The sequence below is a fragment of the Toxorhynchites rutilus genome, chromosome 2 (assembly GCF_029784135.1).
Source record: "Toxorhynchites rutilus septentrionalis strain SRP chromosome 2, ASM2978413v1, whole genome shotgun sequence".
Taxonomy (NCBI): domain Eukaryota; kingdom Metazoa; phylum Arthropoda; class Insecta; order Diptera; family Culicidae; genus Toxorhynchites; species Toxorhynchites rutilus.
The window spans coordinates 301,799,719-301,823,138 of record NC_073745.1 but is presented as its reverse complement, the minus strand read 5'-3'; the positions used below and the strand labels follow the sequence as shown (position 1 = coordinate 301,823,138).

Below are 23,420 nucleotides of genomic sequence, written 5' to 3'. Positions count from 1 at the left end.
TAAATATAACCCGGACTTCTCGCCATTTACTAGGAATGTAGCTTAGTACCATACTAGCTCTAAACATCTCCATTAGAAGAGGGACAGTGATATCCTTGCTTTTTTGTAACAGCACCGGATAAATCCCGTCTGGTCCTGGAGATTTAAAGGGCTTCAAGGAATCCACTGCCCATTCAACCCTTGACTTCGTGAAGACCGCCCAAGCCAATTCATTAGCTCTATTCTCGTCTCTGATTAGACAAGATTGAGCTGTGTTGAAGACCTGTGCGTGTGTTTCCATCATGATACTAAGCGTTTCCTGGGAATCGGTTGTATATTGACCATTTCTGTTCACAGGTGAACTTCCAATCCCTTCTCTTAGATTTACGGATTTCTTTGTTATATTCTGTTAGACAGTTTTTGTAATCTGTCTAATCAGAGATAATTTTTGCTTTGTTGAAAAGTTTCCTAGACAATTTTCTAAGCCTTTCAAGTTTTTTGTTCCACCAAGATGCATCCTTACTTGAAGTTTTTTGCTTCAGTGGACAGTGTTCTTCGAAAGTGGATTTAATATTGTTTTCAAATTCTGATGAAACTATTTCAAAGCTGTTCAGTGGAAGAAATACTTTCCACTGATATTAAAATTTTCTCCTGAAGTTTGGAATGATAACTATCTCAATTTGTTTTTCTCGGATCTCTGAATTGTTCGATCAAAAGATCACCAGAATTATAATTAAACATTATATGTTTATGATCAGATAGAGGTTCTTCATTTGACACATGCCAATTTTTTATCTTATCTGACAGTTTTGAAATGCAGAGCGTTAGATCAAGAACTTCTTGTCTAATAGAGCTTGAGCTTGGGTAGACTGTACAATTCGTAGTTGCTCTCCGTGATTGACCTGAACCAACCAAATTGCACAAAGAACACACAGAATGACGCTTCAAGAACTTCTTGTCTAATAGAGTTAACAAATGTTGGATCGTTTCCTTGATTACAAATGTTAATATAATTTGACATTAAATATTCAAGCAAACATTCACCTCTAACATTGATGTCGCTACTGCCTCAGATCGTATGGTGGGCATTGGCGTCACATCCTATGATGAATTGTTTGTTATTTAATTTACAATGTTGTATCAGCATAGCAACTTCAAATGAAGGAACTTCAACGTTGTCCCCTGGGAAATATGCCGAAGCGACGATGATAACGGTTTTCCCTCGGGTCGTTGGAACCTCCAATTGTATTGCCACGATGTCACGGTTGATAAATTCTGTGATCGGTACATACCTTATGTTATCCCGTATAAGAATTGCTGCTCTTGGTGCAGTTTGTGTTCTGTCATAGAGAAACTTACATTTTTGTGTAGAGAATCCTCGAATCCTAGAATTATAGTGCTCCACAGGCTCCGTTATAGGCAAGGTATTTGATGAAACCCCCCATACCATTCAACCCTCGGAACGGGTCGCATGACACCTTGGCTTAGGGGTTTATCCATTACTTTCTTTCTATAATAACCATGGAAAACAGCTATTACCCCCATCCTCCTTCTTCGGGGCTTTGGACCCACTGCTCTGGTTCTCAATAGTTTCAGGTTCTTTTTCGGACATGCTACTATAGAGATCCGTCATCCGCAGGCGGAGTTAATAATAAATATTGTTTGTTTTCAATTCGAATTATTAGTGATTATTTGATTGGGCAACACTGGATTCTCGTGTATGAAGTTTCTACGGAAATCAGAGAAACTGTCCAATAGATATCCTGTATATGAGATGTTTAACTCTTTGTGGTCGTTTGTCTGCTCTCAGCCACCACAGCAAGAGACCATGCTAATCTTATCTTTTTCTCAACCAAGTATCAGTTTATGCTTTTCCTGAACGAAGCTTCTCTAGTGAACCTGTTAACGAATCAATGCGGTGCTGCTATGAGTAATAGATAACGGTACTCAGTATCAAACAAAGGTAGTGACCCACACAAGACAACGCACAGTGCGTTGAATGCATAAGAATGTAGGACAAAAATAATAACAGCAGAAGTTAACCATTTTGGTGCGATGGAAAAGATTGTTCATAATGATCAGAACTACTGTTTGCATAAATGTCTGATGTGATTTGAATAATTGCATAGATGTCTCCAGCGACAAAATCTTTGCTCATCTAAAGTGAAAAGTTCTGATCATTTTGGATACGCTGAATTCATTATTCGAGTAACTAGCTTTTTGAGAAATGGATCAATGATGATAGTGATATTTCGCTGGCATAATAAATGCGTCGTGAGCTTGCTGATGTCGACAGTACAGCACCGTTCGATTGCTCAACGTCCTTTAATGATTAGTGCGAAAAGGACCAAAACGTGATATGCTGTGATCTGATGCCAGATACCGATATACTGGAATGTGTTGAAAAAGCTGAGGAAAACGCTGAAAATAGCAGTCCTATCGAGTTTGAGAATATTCAGGGAGATTCAGATGATTGTGTCGAAATTACTCTTTCGAACGTTAAATCAAATCTGAAGGATATGTCCGGAATATTGAAATCAACTGTGAAACTGTTCCTGTGAAACTATTTGAACATTTCTTGTGTGATCGTTACAATTTAGTTAAAATAACATGACGAATTTCATGCCAACTCGACTGGCCGTTGGCAGCGCCATATCAGGTAGCAGTGAAGCGTTGTGGGTGTAAAGAAATGGTTCACTGAAGCAACTTTGCATACAGTAAAACCTATTATTGTGCGGTTTTTTTTGTGCGGTGTATGAAAAGAAGCATATTTGACGAAGTTATCGTCCATTTAGTCTTTTTCGATGGTTTATATTCATTTGAGTGCGAAAAAATCATATTTGCGTCTGAATTATCCACTTCTGAAATCATTCCCCTCCTTCCATCAAATGCTCTTTGTGAGTAAGTTGTTGCATGACATGATTTCTAACAGCAACACGATTCGACTTGCATCTAAAATCACAAAACAGCCACGCGCAACCGAAAAGGCAAAGTATCTCATCGCAAAGCAGGGAAACAAAAGGAAATTGAACGGTGAATTACGGGGATTTGAGTTATTTTTTTGGGGGAAATTTTTTTTATGCGGTCCCTATCTACCGCACAAAAAAAAATTCAAAATGTGAACAAGATTTTTTAAAGCTGCTGGTGAAGTTTTGCACGATTTTTTTATGCGGTCCCTATCCCACGCACAAAAAAAAAGCTTTGCCTGTACTTGAAATATTCGAAAAATAATTATACTACTTTTTGAAAAAAGCCAATTTTTTTTCTTAATTTTTTACAAAAAAAATAACTTCAAAACTATGATACCTACAAAATTTATGTCAAAGGATGAAATGTAGGAAATTGTTCAAATTTTTACAAAAAAAAATACCAAAGATTTATTTGAAAAAAAATTTGCTGACAAAAAAGTTATTTTAAAAATTAAAATTCATTTTTCTCAAAAACGTATTATTTTTAAATTCCCAAATACATATATATATGAATAGCCCCTAAAATTTCCAACAAGTCGTCCATACATCGGTAGATGGGCACTTTTACAGGGCAAAAGTTTTTCGAACAACAACTTTTTCATTTTGTTTTTGAAAAAAATACAACTAATCCTAATTTAGTTTAAAGTCAAGATAGCGATATAGTGTATTCGACAAAGTTTTAGATCTTATTAAAATATGAATTTTTGTCGAAGACGTCATCTTTCTATTTGTTATAGTTTTTGGAACATAAGTCATTTTTGTTTGAAGACTCCTAAAAAAAAGGTGTTTCGCTCGTAACATTTTTGTGTTAAAATTCTCACGTTTGACATGTTTCTAATTAGAGAAAAGTTAGCAGAGCATGTAAACTGCGATAATTTATACATAAAAATGTTACGAATCAAACATTAACAGTATTTTTTCAATGAAAAAAATGAAAAAGTTGTTGTTCGAAGAACTTTTTCTATGTAAATGTGCCCATCGTGCTATGTATGGAAAACTTGTTGGAAATTTTAAGGACTATTCACATCTATTTTTTTTCAGAATTTTAAAACCATATGTTTTCGAGAAAAATGAATTTTAATTTTTAAAAATTTTTTTACAATTAAATTTTTTTCCAAAAAATTCTTTGATAATTTTTAATGAAAACCTAAGTAATATCCTTTTCTCTATTAAGAAACATGTCAAGAACATGTCGAACGTGAGAATTTTAACACAAAGTGTTACGAACAAATCATTATTTTTTCCAGGAGTCTTCATACAAAAATGACTTACATTCCAAAAACTATGAAAGATAGAAAGTTGATGTCTTCGACCAAAGTTTATATTTTAACAAGATCTAAAACTTCGTCGAATACATTATATCGCTATCTCGACTTTAAACAAAATTAGGATAAGTTGTATTTTTTTCAAAGAAAACATGAAAAAATTGTTGCTCGAAAAACTTTTTCCCTGTAAAAGTGCCCATCTTCCGATGTATGGACGACTTGTTGGAAATTGTAAGGGCTATTCAAATATATATATTTGGGAATTTTTAAAAAATACGTTTTTGAGAAAAATGATTTTAATTTTTAAAATAACTTTCTTGCCAGCGAAATTTTTTGGTATTTTTTGTAAAAATTTAAATAATTTCCTGCATTTCATTCAAGAATTTTGAAGGTATCATAGTTTTTAAGTTATAAATTTTTGTAAAAAAATAAGAATAAAAATTTGGGTTTTTTTCAAAAAGAAGTCTAATTTTATTTCGAATATTTCAAGTATGCAAAGTTGCTTGAATGACTCATGTCTTCACACCCACAACGTTTCACTACTATCTGAAATGGTGCTCCAACTCCTAGGATGAGTTGGCATGAAATTCGCCCATACTTAATCAATATTCTCTTTGTCAACCTAGTCTCTTATGCAGATCGGACTCGATTGTATATGATTCGAATATATAAAATTTACGACTCGATTATGTACAGTTCGAAAAAAAGTTTTTTTTAATTCAAATATGAATAACTTCAAGAAAAAAATTAGCCTTTCAACATAAAAGTGAAATTTAAGTGGCTTTTATAAGTACAGTGGGTTGAAAATCGCGATTTTTGAAAACTTTGATTGAATTTTCATCAGGAATTGTTTATATCGATATTGCAACAAATTAAGAGAGATAGAAGTTGGGCGTCAAAGAACAAATTGTAGAGTGGTGAGGAAGCTTTAATTTGGTTGATAGAAACAACCAAGTTTATTATGATTATTTGGGATAAAATTATGAATTACATATTTAAAAAAAAAACTAACTTTTAAATTTTCCACTTCCAAAATGTAAAATAACATTCACTAATCCACTCATTTGGATGTTCCACTACTATATCCCATAGTAAATTTTCTCATCTTTCAAATGAAAGCAACAGAATCGGTTTACAAAGCGTACTTTTTAATGTAGAGCCAGTTTGAGGCAAGAGTTTGAAACAAAAAAAAAAGGTCTATAACTCTGTTATCGTAGAAATTCGAACATATGCGTAGAACAATTTTTTTTCGCGAAATATAAACGTTTATCATTTCCTGAGAGATTCAGGAAGAATTTTTTTTTATGTGAGAAAGGTGTTTTTTCACTTTAAGGGGAAGAATCAAAAATTCAAATTCATGCCATAATTGAGACACTTACCATAATACATGACAATTTATGACAGAAAAAAAATTATGAAAAAATGTTCTGTGTCTCGATACCTCCCTAACTCGATGGTGTTCTTGGATATCGAGTTAGGGAGAGTTGACTGTATATATAGTTCACAAAAAAAATGTTTATTTTTCATAATCTTGCATGTATCACTGCTTTTTCGAGGAAAAGTAATTCCGACTAGTACGACACCCATGCCCAAATTTAATACGACCGCAAAGGGTTAATAATGAATACGGTATCGTTTGCTCACACCGGGTACCTGTAACGCTTGCCTAGTCGTATAGAAGGCTAACATACCAAGTTTTTTTTACAAAATAACAATAGAAGTGGTTTCAAGTATTCTTCTACATTTTCATTATAACTACAATGGCAACTTAGGATGTACAGCAAAAATCGAAGGACTATAACAATGAAGGTTGGATACTCTCTGAGGAGACAATTCCCGGTGTCACCTACGATTTTTCCTTTCCTCCATAATTCATTGGTATACTATATAGGTACATATCCCACAGTATGCTGAAGTTGTTCTGGAACGTTACGGCACAATACTGACCTGCACAAGTCTGCTAGAGCCGATGGCTTAATCCTCTTTTGCAAGGCAGCTCCTCAAAAAGCAACAAAATTAAACCATAACAACACAATGTTGCATTGAGCAAGTGATTCTTATAAACTTTCAACCCGTTCTGCAATCACAACAACAATATTTCTACTATTCCGTCACTTTTTTTTCGCCAAAATTAGATAATGTTTGCACTTCCAGAAAGAACCAAAATGAAAACTTCACCAAAATTTCGCAATTCCGTTCGCTTCCGACGTCGATTGTGACCACAGCTTACTTCATTCCACCACTTGTCACAATAGTTCCCCTCTTGACGAGAACGAAAAAAAACTACGGATTGCAGAGGAAAACCCAAACCAACCGCGCCGTCCGTCGTCTAAATCGATATTTGGTGTCTCCGTTTCGGATCTAATAAACCGCACATCGCAAAAAAGCCTTTCGCAGTATTTTTTCTTCACTTCTGCTCTCCTTCTACCACTCACTTTAGGTTTGACAGACTTTTGTCAGTCCAACAACAACAATATCTGTGGTATGCGGATTCTAGCACACGCAATCAGCGCGAAAACGATTGCACACCCGTCGCCGCGACAACGAAAACACGGAATGAACCCTCGTGCGATGTGCCCGTTTCGAAACCCTACTCGACTCACTGCAGTGGCTGAAGGCAGCGGCAGTGCCTGAGGTGACTTTCTGCTGTGGGGTACGTGACATACACGGTGGGCACGCACACACAGCGGGTGGTGATTGTGTGGGTGTACAAGTTCACCGGCTTGTGCGCTGACAGTTGGATGAACGGGTGGAATGTTTCGGAAAGTGGAACAGGTGCGAAGCGAGAATCAAAGTGTGCGATATTTACTACAGGTGTGCTGGATTGTTTGTATCGTACAGGGATTCGCCTTTAATTGGACATCTAGCTAATTGGACAAACCTGTAAACGTAAATAGTTAACGCGATGCGAACGCAATTTCAATACGGCGAAACTGTGTGTGGAGTGTTTTTCCGCGAATGAACGCATGTGGTGGTTGCCAGAAGATTTTCATAATTGAGGGGCTTAGAATGAAAGGGGTGTAAGTGATTTGATCGATTTCTCTACATCGACTCTCTCTCTCTTTTGGTCATAACTTAGCTGCAAATACATTCCCAGCTCTATTTAATGTGGAAGACAGGTCAGAACCTCATCTATCGGATTGTATAGCAAACTTAAATTGGAACGTTTTTGCAGTTGAGTTATTAACTAAATAAAAAGTCACAGAAGGTTGTGTCCGAGACACGACCGCATAGTTGACGTAGGATTACGTTAGGCTATCTGTCGCGTGCTGATTTTGGATGTTTGAAAAAATATATTGTTAAACTCTTTGATAATGATCTGACGGCCCTGAAAAGGGCCGTTTGGTTTGGATGTTGGGTATTTTTTGTTTTTTGGCAGCGATAGCTTTTTCGGAGCCGCTGCTGCCTACTTCTGTTTTTATTTTGGTGGTTTTCGTTGACACCATCACGTCGAGCTAAACGGCGAATAGCGAGTTTGATACACTGGATATTGTCATGTAGAACCTTGCGATACGCTTCGATCCTCCTTTGCCTTCCTTGCCGCATGAGGTCATGTTGGTTGATGTTGATCTGATGTGACCACACTTAAAACACTAAAAACATATATGTTTACCGATCTGAGCGTCGAACAAAATGAGAAATCTGACTGAGCAGCAGCATCAGCAGAAAGACAGAACATGCCTGAAACTTTCTGCTCATGATGTTTGCTGTTGCCATCAGTACTGGACCGATGCGGGACACAGCTCGATTGTTGATGTTAGGCCTCGATGTTTACCGCCGCTGCTGCTGCTACTGCCACTTAAGTTCGATATGAGACACAGCTCAATTGTTGGACGCTCAGATTCGATGCTTCGATGTCTTGAAGTTCACTGCTGCACTTTCACGATTCCAAGAAGCGTGTGCTCGCACTTCTGATGGAGAGAGCGTGCCCGAAATGCTCCGCTCGCGATGCTTGCTGCTGCCACTAGTAGTAGTAGTAGTAGTTTGCCGCTGCTTATACTGCCATAGAAGCTTGATGTGAGGCACAGCTAGCCTATTGACCACACAGCTTCGATGCTCGTCTATATATTAGCCGCGTCCACTGCTGCTGCTCTCCACTTGTTGTTGTCCGTTCCACGTCCGTTGTAAGAATGAATGAGATCCACGAATGCTCCTTCCTTTTATATCATTTGGTATGTGTGAAGTAGGCGCCTCCTACTCGATTGCCATGCAGCTTGCCGGTGAGAGAATGAATCGGGCGCGAAAAAGAAATGACGTCAATTTCGACCTATCAGGACTGGGTATCTCTGTTTGGATAGGGGTTGAATTTTTTCAATTGTTCGATAGTTAGTTATATGATATATACTATTTTATTCAATGTGAAAAATTGTTATGGAGTGCCGTAATCGTTTGATGCAAAAATCTCATCAATCCATCATGAAATGAATGAGTAACAAGCGTTTGAAATTGGACATTTTTCATGATGCGATCGATTTTCATTTTTCAATTTGTACCCCAATATGTTCCCGAAAGACGTAATCCTACGTCAAAAGTTGATGAAGAGAAATCGATCAAGTCACTTACACCCCTTGCATTCTGAGCCCCGTAATTATCTTCACAATCGAACTCATCGAACGAAAATAAAGATTGAGTTGTTATAGCGAATTCGTTTTTAAAACTGACTCTGTAATAAAAAAACGTTTTCTATTTCACGAATGCGGTGGTTTGTTGGTGTGCGTTCCCAGCAAACATTAAATCGTATAATTTTGCACGTACTAAGTCTTACAAGAAATCAGAATAAATCACAATCGTATATAATATCAACCAAAGTATGTATCGTGTATATTTGAAATCGCATAAAATGTAAAAACACGATTTTATATATCATTATCAAATTAAGTCGCAATTCGCAAATAAACATCAATTTTATGATGTACATTGTCGTAAAATATATTTAATCTGCATCATATGCGTATATTACGCTGATGCAGTTTGTGTGTCGTATAAGCGTATAATTTAGATCGATTCAGCACTGTAGTAAATCGTGTTGCATGCTGAAGAAAATCATGAAACAGTAAATCATATTAGATCCTAATAAAGAACATATTACATCATATAGAAATGTCAATGAAATGCTGATGCACGCGAAAGTTTTAACCGCTGTTGTGGAGGCGATCTGGCGTAGTGGTAACATCCATGCCTCTCACGCTAAAGGTCACGAGTTCAATTCTCACTCCCGACATTCTTCCAAAAATGGAAGTAAAAGTGACGAACCAGCCAAATGAGTTGAAAGTCACTGTAATACAGATAAAAAAAAAACCGCTGTTGAATTAAATTTCAGATAGCCGCGCGAGATAGCTGGTGGATGATAATCCAGACGACCGAAGTTCGAACCCACATCGGAGCAGTTTTCACCAAACATCAATCTGTGTAATTTTAAACATTCATATTCCACTCCCAACATAAGTCAATCAATCAATTATTATTTCTACGAACATAAATACTCATATATAAAAATGGTGATTCGTGAGGTTATAATAAACATTTAACGAAAATATTTTGCGCCATTTGTTTTTTTGCTATGTCTGTAATAAATCGTATAAGAGTATGACAAAAGTTGTATTTGGAGCTTTGACAATTCATGAATACATTCATATTAGATCGCAATTCAATTCCAACATAATCGCTATTATAGCCGGCCAAAGTTTCATATTTATCCAAACAAATTCGGTAAGCATTCGCATGTATGTATGTGGCCTCCACTTTTGCATGCATATGCCAGTTAGGCGCATTATATGCCAACCAAATTTTAGGGCATATGATGTTATATATACGCGAGATGAAAAATAGAAGGTGGGAAGATTCACGGGTTTGGCTTGTGTTAAACTTTGATTGTATTAGTAGCCAGGAAGATAAGAAGTTCACATATCAGGCATAACAGTCAGTTACTCAAATGGTACAAAATTGAATGTGTCAACGAATAACGTTGAAAGAGGATATAATTACATATTTCCAAAAAATATTTTTCGCGTTACATTCATCATTTGAAAAATAAACAGAACATGTCACGAACCAAAATGTTTCATTTTTGTTATTTCTTCTTATATCAGAATTAGTATTCTAATTTTTACTATGTTTGGATTTTAGAGCATCTTCATGGTAGTTTATCTATTGTTAGCAATTGTAATTCCTTTTTCCACAATTAGGGTGCTGAACACTTCATTCGTCTAAAACTAGGACGGAAGCAGAAAACTTTTCGTCTCAATTTAGGTCATATGGAGTCTATTCAATTTATTTTTCACTTGCATTTTACGCGGAAAAAAACTTGCTACTTTTTTCTCATGCGCTGTAAAATGTTTTCCGCCAAAGGAAAAAAACGATTTTGTAACTCTGACTTTGTTCATTTACGTTTTTGGTCGATGTAACGAGAAGTAAAATAAGATTGAAATAAAGTTTAGAACACCTCAACAATACTGAAATTTCAGTTTCTGCTAAAATTTCAGTTGGGCCCCTATGATTTTGAACGCTGGCATTGATTTAAGAAAAAATACTAATTTGTTCATTTCATCTGCTTATTTTTACTTTTAATAATAACACTTTTCCTATGTAATGGATATTATAAGAAAAGTAACATACATAAACAAAATCTGTGACGTCACAGATTTAAAAATCTTCCCACCTTTCATTTTCCATCTCGATATATACGCTTGTTATGCGATTTAATGTTTGCTGGGTTATATCCCAGCAAACGTTAAGGCCGTCTACACACTAGGCAACCTAAGTTGGAAAGCAATTTAACGAATATGTCAAAAAAGTTTAGAGCATGTGTAATCAAATGGGAGCATACACACTAGGCAACTGGCAACTTAAGTCGGACCAACTTTTTCGATTCAACCTAGCATGTCGAGTCACGCGCGATATATGTTGGCAACTTTTTCGTTCAATTTCTGTTGACATTTTTAATTCTGCGTTCGTTGAGTTTCAATGTTTGTCAGTAGTAATAACAAACAGTGTTTTCAAGATTTGCCCAGTTTATAATAATACGAACGAAACGTAAGCATTTTTTATTTTGATATATAATTTTATATATGGTTTATATTGTATCAGGTGGAACAAACTGAAAGAGGATTTCGAATGGAGAATGACCTATGTTGGGGAGCCAAATTGAGCCGTCAAATTCTCAAACTCCGATAGCTTCATTTCCAGGCCCCAACATCGAAGGGAAAATTTCCTTTCCCCCACATAAGACACAAACTCCGCCACCGTCGGCAAAAACAAAAAGTACACATCCACTCAAATTTCGACGACAATCCAAATGCGTAAACACTCAAAGTGCAATCACATATGCTACCGACCTAGGTAGTGCGGACTGAATCAAAACGGCTGTCAAAAAAGATCCAATTGAAATGTCAAAAGAGATCCAACGATCAGGAGTGTTATTTTTCTTATGATAATCAACACTATAAAAGAGGTATTGTTGTCAAGGGCAAAAATAAGTAAAATTATAAAATGAACGAACTACATTTTTCCGTCAATTGTTTAATTAACCATTGCATCTTTAAAAGACCATCTCAGCCTTTCACTGAGCAACGCATTTTTAATGTCCCCTCTCTTTGTCATAACGTTTTTCCGAACGTAATAAAAACAAACAAAGTCAGAGTCACGTAAATGTTTACTCCTGCGATTTGGAAATATTCGATAAAAAGTGGAAGGAAGAGCTGCCAGATGATTTTTAAAAAAAGTCTGTAAAAACATGTGAATGTCTGTTATAAATGTGGAAAAGTCTGTAAAAGTGTGCAGATCTATAGAAATGTCTTTTAACGTTAATTTTCACTTATTCATTAATACTTTGTACATCACGATGCACGTAAGATTGTATTCTGTATATATATATACAGCCATTCCATGCCAAACTAATATAGTGGTTCTCAGCTCTTCGTCAAAAGTGGTAATTTTGTTCTTTATCGCAAAACATTAAACTCGTATTTTTTTAATTTGTCATTAGGGTGCCCATTTCCATTTTAGGGTGATCCCAAAAATCATTTTTTCCACTTTTTCCCAAAATGACTTTTTTCAAAAATTTATAACTTTCGAACCACTCAACCGATTTAGATGATCGACATATCAAATTTAAGCCAATGAGCTTTAATTGAGAAATATTTAACTTGCATATAATATGGATCCTATTTTTAATATGGATTGAAAGCTGAGAACTTTTGCATAAAATATCTCGATATCAGAGATGCTATTTTTTTCGTTTTTGAAATATGATTTTGCAAAACTAATCGATGGTTCGATGGCACTACAAAAAGTCATAACTTTCGAACTATTGGACCGATTCATATCATCGACATATCAAATTGAAGCTTACGAGATATATTTTTTTTTAAATATTATTTTATTATTTTATAAATATTTTTGTTTTTGTAATTATGGATTGAGTTAGTTTTTCATAGTTTTCTCGGTTAAAGATAGGAGCGCTATATTTTTTTATATTTTTTATGGAAAGCTGAGGAGTATTTACTTAACATATCTCGATATCAGAGATGCTATAATTATCGTTTTTAAGTTAGAATTTTGTAAATTTAACATGTTTTAAGTCTTCGATCAATATTCATATGTGACTAAACTAGACCTATGCTACTAGAATCCAATCTTCCCGCAAGTGTGAGTTTTGCTTATTGGCTTCAATTTAATATATCGATCATCTAAATCGGTTCAGTAGTTCAAATGTTATGATTTTTTGCAGAAAGTTATTTTTGGACAAATGGGGAAAATGATTTTTTTTTAAAATCATATCTAAAAAACGAAAAAATAGCAACCCTGATATCGAGATATGTTGTGTAAAAAATCCTCAGCTTTCAAGAAAAAATATAAAAATATATAGCGCCCTCTAGTCCAAAGTCATAAAAAAATAAAAAACGACTACAATCAATAATTACTAAAATATAATTATGTTTTTCGCAAGTTAAATATTTTTTCATAAAAGGCTAGGTCAATTTTATATGTCGATCATCTAAATCGATTCAGTGATTCAAATGTTATTAATTTTCATTTCATTCATTTCAATGATTTTTCGGACCACTTAATAACTTATGTGCTGTAAGTGTGTTTAAATGTTTCAACGATCTACACATACATACATACACATACATACACAAACATACGCGTTGTTAATTTTTATAAAACACAGTATTTCTCCGTTGATATATTGGACATCCACCAAGGCTTGCGGTCTTGTCGTTTTTATTTTTAAAAAAATGCAGTGTATATTTTCCATCCGCCATGCAAGGCTATACAAGTTTTAGACCACCACACGGCCATGAACCATGTCTGTCGTAACAATATCGAACAGTAACCCATATTTCGTCATAAGCAGACCCGAAAGCAAATGTAAGTTGTTGAAAATAGAATGAAAATTTTTATTCGATGTTGTTTAAATACATAGGTTGCATAGTCCTGACCCTAACTTAACTATTTTTCAATAAATCTCCTTGCATTTCAGCAAAACAATCTTGTCTAGAACAGAAAATAATTATCAGAGACAATTTTCGTTCAAGATTTTTCCTTACCTGCAGAGAATGCAATTGTTCATTAATTGTGAATAACCGTATCCTCTTTTTCGTCTGCAATGATGTCAAGGCAAAAGTACTTATGTGTATGAGTTCCAAACATCATACACACCAGTTGGGCCAACAAGAAGGACTGCCGGGCCGCAGGTTGAGTATCGCTGGTCTAACGTCATGTGTATTGATATATACTAAATATAATAACTTTTCTGTATTAAAACTATGGAAAAATGTCATATGGTGAGTCAAATATTTTTGATGTGATGAATAGATGTGATGAATGTTTTACAGATATGTCTGTAAATTTACAAACATATTTGTAAATCTGGCATCTCTGGTGGTCTGAGAATTTATTGCAAGAAATCGCTTGAAAACATGCAAGAATTTGCTTGAGAATGAAGTGGATTGAGTCCGCACCACTTAGCTACCGACATTCCTTCACAAACAAACATATCACATCCGTGTAATTCCATTTCACATTAATTACAATTCACATGTAAAAACTCAATTTATATTTACATATCACAACGTTTAGATTTTACATTATATTTACAGTTACAGGTATTGCACCTCACAAATTACATCTATTAAATTAAATGTCACCACTGGCGGACCATCTCGGACTACTTTCGCTCCGCTATTTACAATTTTTGTTGTGCGTTGTTGATGTTGATCCTACTCTGTGTCATATTTCACGATTTCCAATCTACGATGAAGTGATGAATAATTCACCAACGTGACCGCTTCGTTCGTGATAAGATCCCAGAAGGTGAGAACGGCAAATCACATTGTTATTTCCGTTCTCTTATCGCACATGTGAGATACACAATTCCTGCTGTATATGATCAGCTGATGTAGACCTTGTAGTTCATTGTTCTCCAGCAGGCAGCCGTCTCGATTATGTAATCGTGTGTACCAGGCCTGTATTTGGGGAGCTCCTACTACTCATAAACAATCTATGTAGGATCAGCCGAATCGGAAGAGTACAATCAGGTTCTTGACACGATCTATGTTGGTCCGGTACCAGTGGGGAGACACATTATTTCAAGCAGACATACATTCCCAATGTGACACGTATTCCGGAGCTAGACGCAGTGACTCTTCACACTTGTTCATATTGTGGTCAAGGATTCGCGCGAACCGGTTACGTTATAAATAATTAATACTCAGAAATAGAGATAGAATGGAATGACCACTGAGTACAATCCGGGTGATGCTTGAATTGATGTTGCTTTAAACATTGCCGGAATCATAACGGAACAGTAGAGAACAATACAACATTACTGTGAGAATTTAGCAGAAATTCGAACTCGTGACCGACGGAATATTGGACATGAATATGTTTACTAGAATGATCCATTTTTTCAATTGTTTTAGATTGATGCGGAACCTAAATAAAGTCTACTGTCGAATGGCAGCGCGTCATTTTTTTTTTCTTTTCCATGCAATCAAAAAAAATTTTAATGGTGCTGGTTATCTGTTACATGCAGTTGAGGTATTATAAAACTGCTCGTTTTGATTTCATTGAAGCTTACAAATATTGCGCACATTTTCAATTAGATGTCGTTTGCATAAATTGAGTACTTTTGTTTTCCTCTTTTCGCTAGAGTTAGATAATTCGCTCTTCATATGATTTATTTTGGTATTTGAAGAAATGACATCTCTGCCAGCGATTATGCAGTTGACATATGAAAACTTAACGAATTCATTACGTTTGAGTTGCCTCAATGTGCAGAGCTGAGTTGGAGATCTGATTGAAATCGCCAACAAAGATCGGGTTGCGGTTGCCCAATGTGTAGATGGCCTAAATCGTATAATTTTACACGTGCTAAGTAAGTATGCATCGTGTATATTCGAAATCGCATAAAATGTAAAAACTCGATTTTATATATCATTATCAAATTAAGTCGCAATTCGGTATAATAAACATCAGTTTTATGATGTACATTAGAGGCGAATGAACTGCAAAGTTTAAAGCCTCTTAAAAACAAAGAAAGAAGAAGATGTACATTGTCATAAAATATATTTAGTCCGCATCATATGCGTATATTACGCTGATGCAGTTTGTGTGTCGTATAAGCGTATAATTTAAATCGATTCAGTACTGCAGTAAATCGTGTTGCATGCTGAAGAAAATCATGAAACAGTAAATCATATTAGATCCTAATAAAGAACATATTACATCATATTGAAATGCTTCAACAATGACAAATGATTTACAAAAATGGACTTCTGAATATCAGCACTCGAAATTGCTGATGTTCGATGGAAGTAACAACGGCAAACATCCCTTCTAATGAAACATGCAGCAAAACGAAGGGAACTACGCCATTGAACGCCTATCTTAGATATATACCACATCGAATTTGGCACATTGCATCGCATCGCTTGGCAAGATTGCCAGATTGATTTATTAAATTCATTATAATAGTAATCAGAATTTAGTTGGATATGATTGAGAAAACAAATTATATAGTGAAAATTGTAATAAAATAATTTAAAATTGAGATAGTTTCATTGATATTAATTTATTTTTTATTATTCCAGTTCAATGATATTAAATGTTTGGTTAAATGTAATTCTATAATAGGGAAATTAAAGATCCTTTTCTTAAATAATAAAATCGGCAATCTGGAATGACTGATCCTACTGCATAGAATGTATTAGGTTATATCATATTGAATCATATGTATGAGTTTTAACCGCTGTTGAATAAAAAATTCAGATAGCCCGAAATAGCTGGTGGATGATAATCCAGACGACCGGAGTTCGAACCCACATCGGATCAGTTTTCACCAAACATCCATCTGTGCCATTTAAAACATTTATATTACACTCACAACACAAGTAAATTAAGTAATTATTATTTCTACAATTATAAATACCCATATATAATATAAAAATGGTAAAAAATTCGTGAGGCTATAATAAACATTTTACGAAAATATTTTGCGCCATTTGTTTTTTTTTCTATATATGTAATAAATCGTATATGAGTATGGCAAAAGTAGTATTAGGTGCGATGACAATTCATGAAAATATTCATATTAGATCGCAATTCAATTTCAACATAATCGCTATTATAGCCGATCAAAGTTGCATATTCATCCAAACTAATTCGGTAAGCATTTGCCATGTATGTATATGGCCTCCACTTTTGCATGCATATGCCAGTTAGGCGCATTATATGCCAACCAAAATTTAGGGCATATGATGTTATACATACGCTTGTTATGCGATTTAATGTTTGCTGGGATAGTCTGATTTGTTTATATTTGCGACGACAAATGTACAGTGTCGACGTCTGGTGGCGATATTAATGCTTGGGAGGTAAATTTTTCTCTATCAGATCAGAAGGGCCAAGTGCAGTGTAAAAATATAAAAGTTTGAATGAAAATTTTTACTTCATATTGTTTGATTACCTAACACATGTAGTTCTGACACTCACTTAACCATTTGTCGATGCATTTTCTGTTTGTTCCACAAATAATTACTATTATAATAAAAAATCATCATTAGACACAGTTTTCGTTCAATATGTTTCTGCGATATCGGAAAAAACCTCTTATTTCATCACGTGAAATAAATAGTCGATACGTTAAAGTAAATTTTAATTCATAATTTTGATTTTGATGGCATGTTTATTCCACCTGGATATTCATCATTGTTTTCGCCTCAGATGAAAGCACGCGTAGCTTAATGCCGTCTACTCGAATATACTCTTCAAAATTCGAATCTGAATTGGATTACGATTCCAGTAATACAAAAGCAAAAGCAGCAGGTTTTCCATTTTCATAGTCTTTATTTTTAGATTTTCCAGAACAATACTCGGAACTCGACAGTTCAGTATAATTGTATTGGTGAACCCGAGTGCCAACCCGTGAAACATCTTAGTGCGAAACTAACAGCTTTCGGGGCGATCTAGTGCGACACTGAGTGCGAAACCGAGTGAATAAAAAAACGTTTTGACAGCAGTTAGTGCGGCTCCGGGGTTGAAACTGAACAAAAACGAATTCCCTATTAAATTATTATTTTCATTTTGTTCGATGATTTATATAACTTATTATATTCTAATTTACAAATTTCATATAATGAAAACGTTACGTTAAGGGCTTTCCTTTTATCATGTTCACAGATAAAAACGATCTAACAATTCAACTGTTTACAAAATGTTATCATATCTGGCATCCTTGTGCTGGGTTGTTTACATCAAGGTGCTTATATATGTACCAGGTGAAATAATCAAATGAAATGCACTTTCAGCCATATTGGAATTGCTGTCGGTATTGTTTACAAACAGCTCTGGTGAAAACCTCTACTCGGTCGAAAGAACAGTTAAATCATTGGAATGCTGCTGGCGGCTCTCTACAAACTGCTATGGCGCATATTCGAACGATGCCAACTATGTTCGGCTCTCGCGAATTTATGTGAAAAAGGAGGGATGATTTTGTAGAATTTCATTCTCATCTAGTTCATCCACTACTCTCGCATGTGAAAATGCAAAAATGGCGTATCCTAGCAAAAAAAAACAAACAACCTCGGTTTGTGGAGCCGTAATCCCGTTCTTATTGAAGTGATGTTGCTTCACCCGTTATACATTTATACAAGCGCTTTGGTTTACATGTAGCATGGAGCTAAGACAAGATGAGACAACTGGCCTGAGACCATCTACACACTACCCAGCAAACATTAAATCGCATAACAAGCGTATATATATAACATCATATGCCCTAAAATTTGGTTGGCATATAATGCGCCTAACTGGCATATGCATTCAAAAGTGGAGGCCATATACATACATGGCAAATCCCAGCAAACATTAAATCGTATAACTTTGCACATGATAAGTCACATATAATTTCGTATCAAATCACAATCGCATAAAATATCAATCAAAATATCGATCATATATATCTAAAATCGCATAAAATGCAAAAACACGATTTTCCATGTCATCGATGGATTGAGTGGTAACGTTGTCGTATCAAATCGCATATCAGTCCAAAAAGCATCGCATATCGTTATATACGGCTTTATATGCGTACAAAATATGGCATATACGTATATCGCCTCCACTTTTGTGTGTATATGCTAGTTATCTGCATCATATATCATACAAATGTGTCTTGGTTGTATGTATATCGCCTCCAATTATAGCTATTCATACGACTTAATGTTTGCTGGGATGCTTACCGAATTTGTTTGGATGAATATGCAACTTTGACCGGCTATAATAGCGATTATGTTGAAATTGAATTGCGATCTAATATGAATATATTCATGAATTGTCTAAGCACCAAATACAACTTTTGCCATACTCATATACGATTTATTACAGACATAAAAAAAAAAAACAAATGGCGCAAAATATTTTCGTGAAATGTTTATTATAGCCTCACGAATTGCCATTTTTATATATGAGTATTCATGTTTGTAAAAATAATAATTGTTTGATTGACTTGTGTTGGGAGTGGAATATGAATGTTTAAAATGGCACAGATTGATGTTTGGTGAAAACTGCTCCGATGTGGGCTCGAACTCCGGTCGTCTGGATTATCATCCACCAGCTATCTCGCGCGGCTATCTGAAATTTAATTCACCAGCGGTTAAAACTTTCGAATGCATCAGCATTTCATTGACATTTCAATATGATGTAATATGTTCTTTATTAGGATCTAATATGATTTACCGTTTCATGATTTTCTTCAGCATGCAACACGATTTACTACAGTACTGAATCAATTTAAATTATACGCTTATACGACACACAAACTGCATCAGCGTAATATACGCATATGATGCGGATTAAATATATTTTACGACATTGTACATCATAAAATTGATGTTTATTATACCGAATTGCGACTTAATTTGATAATAGTATTTAAAATCGAGTTTTTACATTTAATGCGATTTCAAATATACACGATACATACTTTGATTGATATTATATGCGATTATGATTTATTCGGATTTCTCGTAAGACTTGGCACGTGCAAAATTATACGATTTAATGTTTGCTGGGTAGGCAACCTAGGTTGGAAACCAACTTAACGAAAGTTGAGAACATGTGTAATCAAATGGGCATACACACCAAGATGCTGAACGATAGGTGTTTCGTTCTTGACACTTTCAGGACATGACATGAGACGAGTAGCGAGACGTAACTTTCAGAATTATTTACTTTTTGTTTGGGTGTGTGGTTATGGTTTAATCAATATTTTCCTCAACTCGTTGAGGAAAATAACTGAAGAAAAAAATAAGCAAATATATAATTCGTGAAAAATAGTGCACAACCTCCTTTTGATCTAGCCAATTACTTGTAATAGCCCTTTCCGGATCTTCTGGATCTGGTAATCTCCTTCCCGGTATATGCACAGCATTCTCCTCCTCCCTGAGCGAAATCACTGAAGCCACAATCAGCGTTATTTCTTGTCACCATCGCCATAAGCTGATAGTACTCTTTTCCCCGCCGATGGGAGCTAAACAGAAGTACATTTTGCTTGGAAAGAAAGGCATTGATTGCGCAGCTAGAAGCGAAAAGATATACTAAAAACATCCTACTGCACTGTTATGATTCGACAATAAAGCGCGTGCAGCTATTTTGCCAACGAATGCATTTGTCACCAAAAGATACGATTTGTTTTGTAAACAAATTTGTTTTTTCACGAGCAATGGCCGAACAGCAATTTTTACATTGCGGTCCACCTATAGTACAACGCCTTGATATTCAACCCTGCATGTCGAGTCGCGCTCGATATCAAGATGGGTCTATGGTACTAGGTGAGGCCGTTTCGTCACTAAGTTGGTTAGGGGAGCGGTATATGAAAACAGTACGGAAGAAAGCAGAAGGGGAATTATTTGCTTGTGGCGTGAAAGAGACAGACTGATCACGAGCAAGCTTCGGCACTAGCGTATTGTGTTTTGTTTACAAACAAAACACAGTAGACTTCCAATATGGCTGAAGAGTGGTTTTAGCAAGTTGGCCCACCTTAGGATATACTTCTAGGCTCCTTGCTCGATATATGTTGGCAACCTTTTCGTTCAATTGCTGTTGACATTTGGATTTCGTTGCGTTTCAATCACATGATTTCACATGGTACGAAAAAATGTCTTCAAATGTCTTCACAATCATATTGAAGAAAACTAAAATTCATTACTTTATTATGAACAACGCTTGATAGATTATTCAAGATTTATAATAATTATTAAAAACAGGAAGTGGGTTATATCTATGGTATAACCGCAAGGGTGACGTAGGACTATCGTTGATTTATAGATCATTTGTTTGAAGTTGAATCTGAATTCATTCTGAATGAATAAATATTTGGGGGACTTCGAAAACGAGAGCGTTACGTTGGAGGCACAAGGTTTTATGCATCCAATATTGGATACGGAAATATCCTACTGATGGGGAAGAATAATCTTCAGAAGCTATCCTGTTAATTGCGATTGCTTGAAAAATCACAAAACCAAATGTATTTGGTCACAGTGTTACATGGATAGAAAACATTCAAATAAACTCTTTCACATGAATGTATTTTTAAATTCCCAGAGGAACTGGCAGATTATTTTCCGGATCTTTCTCGATGCTGAATGGCATCCAAACGGAAAGAATTCCGCGCGTGTATATGTGTGTGTGTGTATGTAGCGGCTGCTTCGAGATCTTCCCGGGGAACCGTTTGTGGCATCACTCTCCTCCTGATGGATTCCCTTCTGGCCTAAGGTGCACAAACAGGCTTTTGGTGACACCGTTCATCCGCGCTTTCATGATAAACGAAGAGCTTCACCACAACAGCGACAACATGCTCCAATCGCTGTTCAATTAGAACTGAGTGGATTTCCGAGCGGCGCTCGCTTATATACCGATTGGTGATTTCAATAGCCTGTTTTGAAAGCAATTTTAAGACTATTGAAACAAGTTTTTGGATCAAAAAGTAACAAGTATATAACGCGTAGACATTTTATCTTTCGAATGAAGTGTTTATCATACCATTTCGTTCAGTTGTTTAGGAGCTATTAACGCTCAAAATCTCGGTCTCCGGCGTAACGCTTTCGTTTTCGAAACTTTGATTTTACACCCCGGTATAGAAATGAAAGACGTAGTCCTACGTCAATATAGAGCATTCATTAAACTTATCTTGAGGTTTTTAAATTCATTTCGATAAATGTGAATATATAAATATATATTCTGCAACCACGAACTTAACTTTATGAGTTTAGAAATTATTATTGGCTTGATTAACCGTTAATAGAGTGAATATCGCCCGAATTCTTCCTAAAAAACGGAACTGTGATAAATGTTCTATGAAGGTGGACTATACGAAGATTTACATGCCAAAAAAATAGAATGGGTAGCTCTCATTGGTCAATTTTTTTATAAATAACTCAATTTGTTTTTTTCAGCTTTGAAGTTTTGGCAAATTATTGTGAAACGGCATGTAACCGGAAAACCTTCAATTGTGAAGTGGTCGTGAAAAATGACACCGAGATAAAAGTCTCGATTGATAACTAAGGACAAAAGTAGAAAAGTGACATTGATAAAAAAAGTGAGCTGATGGCATTAAAACAAAAGCTTTACTATTTTTTTCACAGTAAAGGCTGATTTAGACGATGCCAGTCAGCGCTCTAGTTGAAGTATCCAGTGAACAGAGAACAGACACTCTGTTCAAGTTACTTGTACCAGTATCGAACAAGTAATTGGCCTCTAACTTAAACAGAGTGTCTGTTCTCTATTCACTGGATACTTCAACTAGAGCGCTGACTGGCATCGTCTAAATCAGCCTTAAGTTTAACATCTTTAAAATGAAGACTTGTCTTTAAAACTGGCATCTCTGGCTGTAGCACTTTCGGAAAAAGGACATCCAGGAATGCCATACAAACAGTTTTTCGGTTATAGTGCAAATTGTGTTTCAATGGTTCCGTTTTGATTCCATTGTAGAGTTTTAAAAAGTTACGCATACATTCAATTTGATGCTATTTGCAAAATTAAATACCTACTTTTGTTTTCCAAATTCGTTCGTGTGAAGAAAAATCTCATGTGAAGTTGAATTTTTTTCTTTCGAAAACGTTTTTCATAAATTGCTCCTCATATGATTTCTTTCAGTAGTTAAAGAAACGGCATCACTGCCAGCGATTATGCAGTTTATGATGACAGATGAAAACTTAACGATTTCATCGCGTTTGAGTTGCCTCCATGTGCAGAGCCGAGTTGGAGATGTGATTGACATCGCCAACATAGATCGGGTTGCGGTTGCCTAATGCGTAGAAGGCCTATCAGATTGGAAGGCCTGAAGGCAGTTTCAAATCGTAAAAATTTGAATTCATATTTTTGTTTGATACTAGCTTACCCGGCAAACTTCGTCCCGCCCAAAATTTGGTTTTTTTGTTATCAATACCTTCAAACATTCACGTTTTCTTACTATGAGCAAGTTCATGGATAATTGGGCCGGTGGTTTCACTCGATTATCCCTAAGGTTAGCCTCAAACCATGGTTCAAAAGTCTGGACTTAAGTCGGGACTTTATTCGCACCTTCTCTCGACTCATGTTCAATCACTGTTCGTTAGACGCGCTACTCTTTCGTTTTAATCTTGCCGATGGCAATATCTGTGCTTGTGGCCAAGGTTACCACGACATCGAACACGTTGTTTGGTCGTGC

At 35.6% G+C, this 23,420-nt stretch overlaps 1 protein-coding gene across 1 annotated transcript in view; it reads right to left on the bottom strand.

Moving 5' to 3' along the window:
* The window catches only part of LOC129771700 (E3 ubiquitin-protein ligase AMFR-like), a 115,321-nt gene extending 108,515 nt beyond the window's left edge, over positions 1-6,806 (bottom strand). Inside the window, exon 1 of the mRNA XM_055775625.1 lies at positions 6,161-6,806. The gene's annotated coding sequence lies outside the window, so the exon portion shown is untranslated. The remainder of the gene's footprint in view (positions 1-6,160) is intronic.
* Between the last annotated feature and the right edge of the window lie 16,614 nt (positions 6,807-23,420).